Below are 8,343 nucleotides of genomic sequence, written 5' to 3'. Positions count from 1 at the left end.
ATGGAATTCATGCATTTAACCACCAGCTAACATTTCAACTCATTCATTCATGATTAGTTAGTCGTTCCACTAGGTGGCGCTCTAACCATCATGTACAAATGGCATAACAAACATTTCCGAGCTCGAGTCTCATCACGCCTATGAGCTTTGGGAGAGATTGGACATTGTGTCTTTGAGTGACAGCAGATTACTGCTTTTTGGCGAGTGATTGAAACTCTACGTGCCGCCATGACCACCCCGTTTCCCTGAATGTAAAAAGCTTCGCAATTTAACATCACAAAGGTCTTTAGATTCCACACACAGGAGATCGCATCAATCTGATGAAATCCCTTGGAGGAGTTCGTCAAAGAAGGGTGCCTGAAAAGAGGGGAAAATGTTGCCAAAATTGCACATTAATTTTAAAATGGCTGACTTCCTGTTGGATTTGGGATATTGCTCCAAGAGACTTTTTTGTACATCTTGATATCTCCTATAAGCTTACCAGGTTTCAGACTCATACATAAAACACAGAGCTGGGGCTGTGGTTTTGAAATTTTGTAGGGGGCGCTGTGGAGCCATTTCGCGCTATTCAATAAAAATGATCACATGACAACAAAGCCTTCATCCATTTGGAGGGGTGTGCTAAATTTAAAGCCTCTATATACTTTCCAAGCCCCTCAAAAGCCACTTCATCTTTCATGGTGGACCGCGTTGCCACCAGGGTGCGCCGTTCAGTTTAAAGTCACAATTTTTGCACTGAAGCATCACGAGGGACTGATGTTGATATTCACCGCTTTTGAGGTGGCCACGATGAACCTGTGAAAATCAGTACAACAAAATTAAAGCCATGACATTTCCTGTTGCCACTAGGTGGCGCTGTACGTATTCCCGACAATGGGCACATCAATCTGTTCAGGGCGGGTCTGACATCATGCCTGTAAAGTCTGGTACTGAACAGACTGGATTTCATTGAGTTATACTAATTTGTTTCTTCATGGCGTGACATCAAAGTTCGCCATGCTGCTAGGGTCACACCCTTTTGCGAAAAGTCACAGTTTTCACTGTAACCCAAGACCAACTCCTTAAGGCTTTCCTGGAGAAATTTGAGGCTGCAGGTGTCACCCATCACTATACTGTACCCCAAAGTGTAAAACATGACATTTCCTGTTCCCACTAGGTGGCGCTGTCCCTGGTGTCAAATATGGCAGTTGAAATATGTTCAGGGGTGGAGCCTTATCATATGTGTTCACTTTGGTCAAGGTCAGAAAATGTATGACAAAATGAGAGGCAATAAGATTTTCATGGCGAGTCATCGAAATTCGCCATGGCGCCACGGCCTCATAGTATTGTGAAAACTCAAAAGCTCCGCAATTTAACATGGCCCAGGTGTGTAGTTGACACTGACCAAAGATGAAGCTTATACAACCAAATCCCAAGGAGGAGTTCGCAAAAGTTCGAGGCATGGAAATGGCAAAATTAGAGCCAAAATGTCACCTTCTCTTCCAAATGGCGAACTTCCTGTTGGGTTTGCATCAATGGGCCCACTGACTTTTTTGTTCGACTCGGCATGATACACATGTGTGCCAAATTTCATACATGTAGCTGAAACGATGTGGTCGTAGGGCTGCATTTAACAAGGCATAGGTGGCGCTGTAGAGCCATTTCCCAGTGCTCATATGTAAAACCATTAAAATACAAAATTTTTCACCAGACCTGGCATGTGTGCAAAATTTCATGAGTTTTTGAGCATGTTTAGGCCCTCAAAAAGGCCCTTGTTTTGCCTGAATAATAATAATAATAATAATAAGAAACGGAGCAGATACAATAGGGCCTTCGCACTCTCGGTGCTCGGGCCCTAATAATTAAAGCTGCAAGCAGCGTTATAAGGGCCCTCGCACCCCCGGCACGTCGAGCCACTGCCAACACCTCAAACCGGCACGTCCGATTTCATGTCACATTGATGGATTTCATGCTTTTAATCACCAGCTAACATTTCATCTTATTCAACCAGGATTATAGTCATGCCACTAGGTGGCGCTCTAACCATTATTGACAAATAGCATAACAAACATTTCCAAGCTCGAGTCTCATCACACCTGCGACCTTTGGGAGAGCTTGGACATTGTGTTTTTTAGTGACAGCAGATTACTGCTTTTTGCGAGTGATTGAAACTCTACGTGCCGCCATGACCACCCCGTTTCCCTGAACGGAAAAAGCTTCGCAATTTAACATCACAAAGGTCTTTAGATTCTACACACTGAAGAATGCTTCAATATGATGAAATCCCTTGGAGGAGTTCGTCAAAGTATGAGGCCTGAAAAGGGGGGAAAATGTCATCAAAATTACACATTAATTTTAAAATGGCTGACTTCCTGTTGGATTTGGGATATTGCTCCAAGAGACTTTTTTGTACATCTTAAGATCTTCCATAAGCTTACCAAGTTTCAGACTCATAGATAAAACACAGAGCAGGGGCTGATATTTTGGAATTTTGTAGGGGGCGCTGTGGAGCCATTTTGCGCTATTCAAGGAAAATGGTTACATAACAACAAAGCCTTCATCACATTGGAGGCGTGGGCCAAGTTTCAAGCCTCTATAAACTTTCCAAGCCCCTCAAAAGTAACTTCATCTTTCATGTTGAACAGCGTTGCCACCAGGGTGCGCCGTTCAGTTTAAAGTCACATTTTTTGCACTGAAGCATCACGAGGGACTGATGGTGATATTCACCGCTTTTGAGGTGGCCACGATGAACCTGTGAAAATCAGTACAACAAAATTAAAGCCATGACATTTCCTGTTGCCACTAGGTGGCGCTGTCCGTATTTCCGACAATGGGCACATCAATCTGTTCAGGGCGGGTCTGACATCATGCCTGTAAAGTCTGGTACTGATCAGACTGGATTTCATTGAGTTATACTAATTTGTTTCTTCATGGCGTGACATCAAAGTTCGCCATGCTGCTGGGGTCACACCCTTTCGCGAAAACTCACAGTTTTCACTGTAACCCAAGACCAACTCCTTAAGGCTTTCCTGGAGAAATTTGAGGCTGCAGATGTCACCCATCACTATACTGTACCCCAAAGTGTAAAACATGACATTTCCTGTTCCCACTAGGTGGCGCTGTCCTTGATGTCAAATATGGCAGTTGAAATATGTTCAGGGGTGGAGCCTTATCATATGTCTTCACTTTGGTCAAGGTCAGAAAATGTATGACAAAATGAGAGGCAATAAGATTTTCATGGCGAGTCATCGAAATTCGCCATGGCGCCACGGCCTCACCGTATTGTGAAAACTCAAAAGCTCCGCAATTTAACATGGCACAAGGGTGTAGTTGACACTGTCCAAATTTGAAGTTTATAGGACCAAATCCCAAGGAGGAGTTCGTTAAAGTTCGAGGCATGGAAATGGCAAAATTAGAGCCAAAATGTCACCTTCTCTTCCAAATGGCGGACTTCCTGTTGGGTTTGCGTCAATGGGCCCACTGACTTTTTTGTTCGTCTTGGCATGATACACATGTGTGCCAAATTTCATACATGTAGCTCAAACGATGTGGTCGTAGGGCTGCATTTAACAAGGCATAGGTGGCGCTCTAGAGCCATTTCCCAGTGCTCATATGTAAAACCATTAAAATACAAAATTTTTCACCAGACCTGGCATGTGTGCAAAATTTCATGAGTTTTTGAGCATGTTTAGGCCCTCAAAAAGGCCCTTGTTTCGCCTGAATAATAATAATAATAATAATAATAATAATAATTAAAGCTGCAAGCAGCGTTATGAGGGCCCTCGCACCCTGGCGTGTCGAGCCACGCCCAACACCTAAAACCAGCACGTCCGATGTGATGTCACATTGATGGAATTCATGCATTTAACCACCAGCTAACATTTCATTTGGTTCAACCATGAGTATAGTCGTCCCACTAGGTGGCGCTCTAACCATTATAGACAAAGGGCATAACAAACATTTCCGAGCTCGAGTCTCATCACGCCTGCGACCTTTGGGAGAGATTGGACTTTGTGTCTTTGAGTGACAGCATATTACTGCTTTTTGGCCAGTGATTGAAACTCCACGTGCCGCCATGACCACCCCGTTTCCTTGAACGTAAAAAGCTTCGCAATTTAACATCACAAAGGTCTTTAGATTCCACACACTGGAGAATGGTTCAATATGATGAAATCCCTTGGAGGAGTTCGTCAAAGTATGAAGCCTGAAAAGAGGGGAAAATGTCGCCAAAATTGCACATTAATTTTAAAATGGCTGACTTCCTGTTGGATTTGGGATATTGCTCCAAGAGACTTTTTTGTACATCTTGATATTTTCCATAAGCTTACCAGGTTTCAGACTCATAGATGAAACACAGAGCAGGGGCTGTTGTTTTGAAATTTTGTAGGGGGCGCTGTGGAGCAATTTCGCGCTATTCAATGAAAATGATCACATGACAACAAAGCCTTCATCCATTTGGAGGTGTGGGCCAAATTTCAAGCCTCTATAAACTTGCAAGCCCCTCAAAAGCCACTTCATCTTTCATGTTGAACAGCGTTGCCACCAGGGTGCGCCGTTCAGTTTAAAGTCACAATTTTTGCACTGAAGCATCACGAGGGACTGATGTTGATATTCACCGCTTTTGAGGTGGCCACGATGAACCTGTGAAAATCAGTACAACAAAATTAAAGCCATGACATTTCCTGTTGCCACTAGGTGGCGCTGTACGTATTCCCGACAATGGGCACATCAATCTGTTCAGGGCGGGTCTGACATCATGCCTGTAAAGTCTGGTACTGAACAGACTGGATTTCATTGAGTTATACTAATTTGTTTCTTCATGGCGTGACATCAAAGTTCGCCATGCTGCTGGGGTCACACCCTTTTGCGAAAAGTCACAGTTTTCACTGTAACCCAAGACCAACTCCTTAAGGCTTTCCTGGAGAAATTTGAGGCTGCAGGTGTCACCCATCACTATACTGTACCCCAAAGTGTAAAACATGACATTTCCTGTTCCCACTAGGTGGCGCTGTCCCTGGTGTCAAATATGGCAGTTGAAATATGTTCAGGGGTGGAGCCTTATCATATGTGTTCACTTTGGTCAAGGTCAGAAAATGTATGACAAAATGAGAGGCAATAAGATTTTCATGGCGAGTCATCGAAATTCGCCATGGCGCCACGGCCTCATAGTATTGTGAAAACTCAAAAGCTCCGCAATTTAACATGGCCCAGGTGTGTAGTTGACACTGACCAAAGATGAAGCTTATACAACCAAATCCCAAGGAGGAGTTCGCAAAAGTTCGAGGCATGGAAATGGCAAAATTAGAGCCAAAATGTCACATTCTCTTCCAAATGGCGGACTTCCTGTTGGGTTTGCGTCAATGGGCCCACAGACTTTTTTGTTCGACTCGGCATGATACACATGTGTGCCAAATTTCATACATGTAGCTGAAACGATGTGGTCGTAGGGCTGCATTTAACAAGGCATAGGTGGCGCTGTAGAGCCATTTCCCAGTGCTCATATGTAAAACCATTAAAATACAAAATTTTTCACCAGACCTGGCATGTGTGCAAAATTTCATGAGTTTTTGAGCATGTTTAGGCCCTCAAAAAGGCCCTTGTTTGGGGTGAATAATAATAATAATAATAATTAAAGCTGCAAGCAGCGTTATGAGGGCCCTCGCACCCCCGGCGCGTCAAGCCACGCCCAACACCTAAAACCAGCACGTCCGATGTGATGTCACATTGATGGAATTCATGCATTTAACCACCAGCTAACAATTCATCTCATTCAATCATGATTATAGTTGTCCCACTAGGTGGAGCTCTAACCATTACTGACAAATGGCATAACAAACATTTCCTAGCTCGAGTCTCATCACACCTGAGACGTTTGGGAGAGATTGGACATTGTGTTTTTGAGTGACAGCAGATTACTGCTTTTTGGCGAGTGATTCAAACTCTAGGTGCCACCATAACCACCCCGTTTCACTGAATGTAAAAAGCTTCGCAATTTAACATCACAAAGGTCTTTAGATTCCACACACTGGAGATTGGTTCAATATGATGAAATCCCTTGGAGGAGTTCGTCAAAGAACGGTGCCTGGAAAGAGGGGAAAATGTTGCCAAAATTACACATTAATATTAAAATGGCTGACTTCCTGTTGGATTTGGGATATTGCACCAAGAGACTTTTTTGTACATCTTGATATCTCCTATAAGCTTACCAGGTTTCAGAATCATACATAGAACACAGAGCAGGGGCTGTGGTTTTGAAATTTTGTAGGGGGCGCTGTGGAGCAATTTCGCGCTATTCAATGAAAATGATCACATGCCAACAAAGCCTTCATCCATTTGGAGGTGTGTGCCAAATTTCAAGCCTCTATAAACTTTCCAAGACCCTCAAAAGCCACTTCATCTTTCATGTTGAACAGCGTTGCCACCAGGGTGCGCCGTTCAGTTTAAACTCACAATTTTTGCACTGAAGCATCACGAGGGACTGATGGTGATATTCACCGCTTTTGAGGTGGCCAAGATGAACCTGTGAAAATCAGTACAACAAAATTAAAGCCATGACATTTCCTGTTGCCACTAGGTGGCGCTGTCCGTATTTCCGACAATGGGCACATCAATCTGTTCAGGGCGGGTCTGACATCATGCCTGTAAAGTCTGGTACTGATCAGACTGGATTTCATTGAGTTATACTAATTTCTTTCTTCATGGCGTGACATCAAAGTTCGCCATGCTGCTGGGGTCACACCCTTTCGCGAAAACTCACAGTTTTCACTGTAACCCAAGACCAACTCCTTAAGGCTTTCCTGGAGAAATTTGAGGCTGCAGATGTCACCCTTCACTATACTGTACCCCAAAGTGTAAAACATGACATTTCCTGTTCCCACTAGGTGGCGCTGTCCTTGATGTCAAATATGGCAGTTGAAATATGTTCAGGGGTGGAGCCTTATCATATGTGTGCTCTTTGGTCCAGATCGGAACATGTATGACAGAATGAGAGGCAATAAGATTTTCATGGCGAGTCATCGAAATTCGCCATGGCGCCACGGCCTCATAGTATTGTGAAAACTCAAAAGCTCCGCAATTTAACATGGCCCAGGTGTGTAGTTGACACTGACCAAAGATGAAGCTTATACAACCAAATCCCAAGGAGGAGTTCGCAAAAGTTCGAGGCATGGAAATGGCAAAATTAGAGCCAAAATGTCACCTTCTCTTCCAAATGGCGGACTTCCTGTTGGGTTTGCGTCAATGGGCCCACAGACTTTTTTGTTTGTCGTGGCATGATACACATGTGTGCCGAATTTCATACATGTAGCTGAAACGATGTGGTCGTAGGGCTGCATTTAACAAGGCATAGGTGGCGCTGTAGAGCCATTTCCCAGTGCTCATGAGTAAAACCATTAAAATACAAAATTTTTCACCAGACCTGGCATGTCTGCAAAATTTCATGAGTTTTTGAGCATGTTTAGGCCCTCAAAAAGCCAATTCATTTGCCGAAATAATAATAATAATAATAAGAAACAGAGCAATTACAATAGGGCCTTCGCACTGTCAGTGCTCGGGCCCTAATAATAATAATAATAATAATAATAAGAAACGGAGCAGATACAATAGGGCCTTCGCACTCTCAGTGCTCGGGCCCTAATTAAAGCTGCAAGCAGCGTTATGAGGGCCCTCGCACCCCCGGCGCGTCGAGCCACGCCCAACACCTAAAACCAGCACGTCCGATCTCATATCACATTGATGGAATTCATGCATTTAACCACCAGCTAACATTTCAACTCATTCATTCATGATTTGTTAGTCGTTCCACTAGGTGGCGCTCTAGCCCTTATGCACAAATGGCATAACAAACATTTCCGAGCTCGAGTCTCATCACGCCTATGAGCTTTGGGAGAGATTGGACATTGTGTTTTTGAGTGACAGCAGATTACTGCTTTTTGGCGAGTGATTCAAACTCTAAGTGCCACCATAACCACCCCGTTTCACTGAACGTAAAAAGCTTCGCAATTTAACATCACAAAGGTCTTTAGATTCCACACACTGGAGATTGGTTCAATATGATGAAATCCCTTGGAGGAGTTTGTCAAAGAACGGTGCCTGGAAAGAGGGGAAAATGTTGCCAAAATTGCACATTAATTTTAAAATGGCTGACTTCCTGTTGGATTTTGGATATTGCTCCAAGAGACTTTTTTGTACATCTTGATATCTCCTATAAGCTTACCAGGTTTCAGACTCATACATAAAACACAGAGCTGGGGCTGTGGTTTTGAAATTTTGTAGGGGGCGCTGTGGAGCCATTTCGCGCTATTCAACAAAAATGATCACATGACAACAAAGCCTTCATCCATTTGGAGGGGTGTGCTAAATTTA

This window comes from Rhamphochromis longiceps, linkage group LG4 (genome assembly GCF_057381845.1).
Source record: "Rhamphochromis longiceps isolate RC_006_pf linkage group LG4, R_longiceps_female_GT1.1, whole genome shotgun sequence".
Taxonomy (NCBI): Eukaryota; Metazoa; Chordata; class Actinopteri; order Cichliformes; family Cichlidae; genus Rhamphochromis; species Rhamphochromis longiceps.
The sequence above is the reverse complement of the archived record's forward strand: the minus strand, read 5'-3'. Positions refer to the sequence as shown.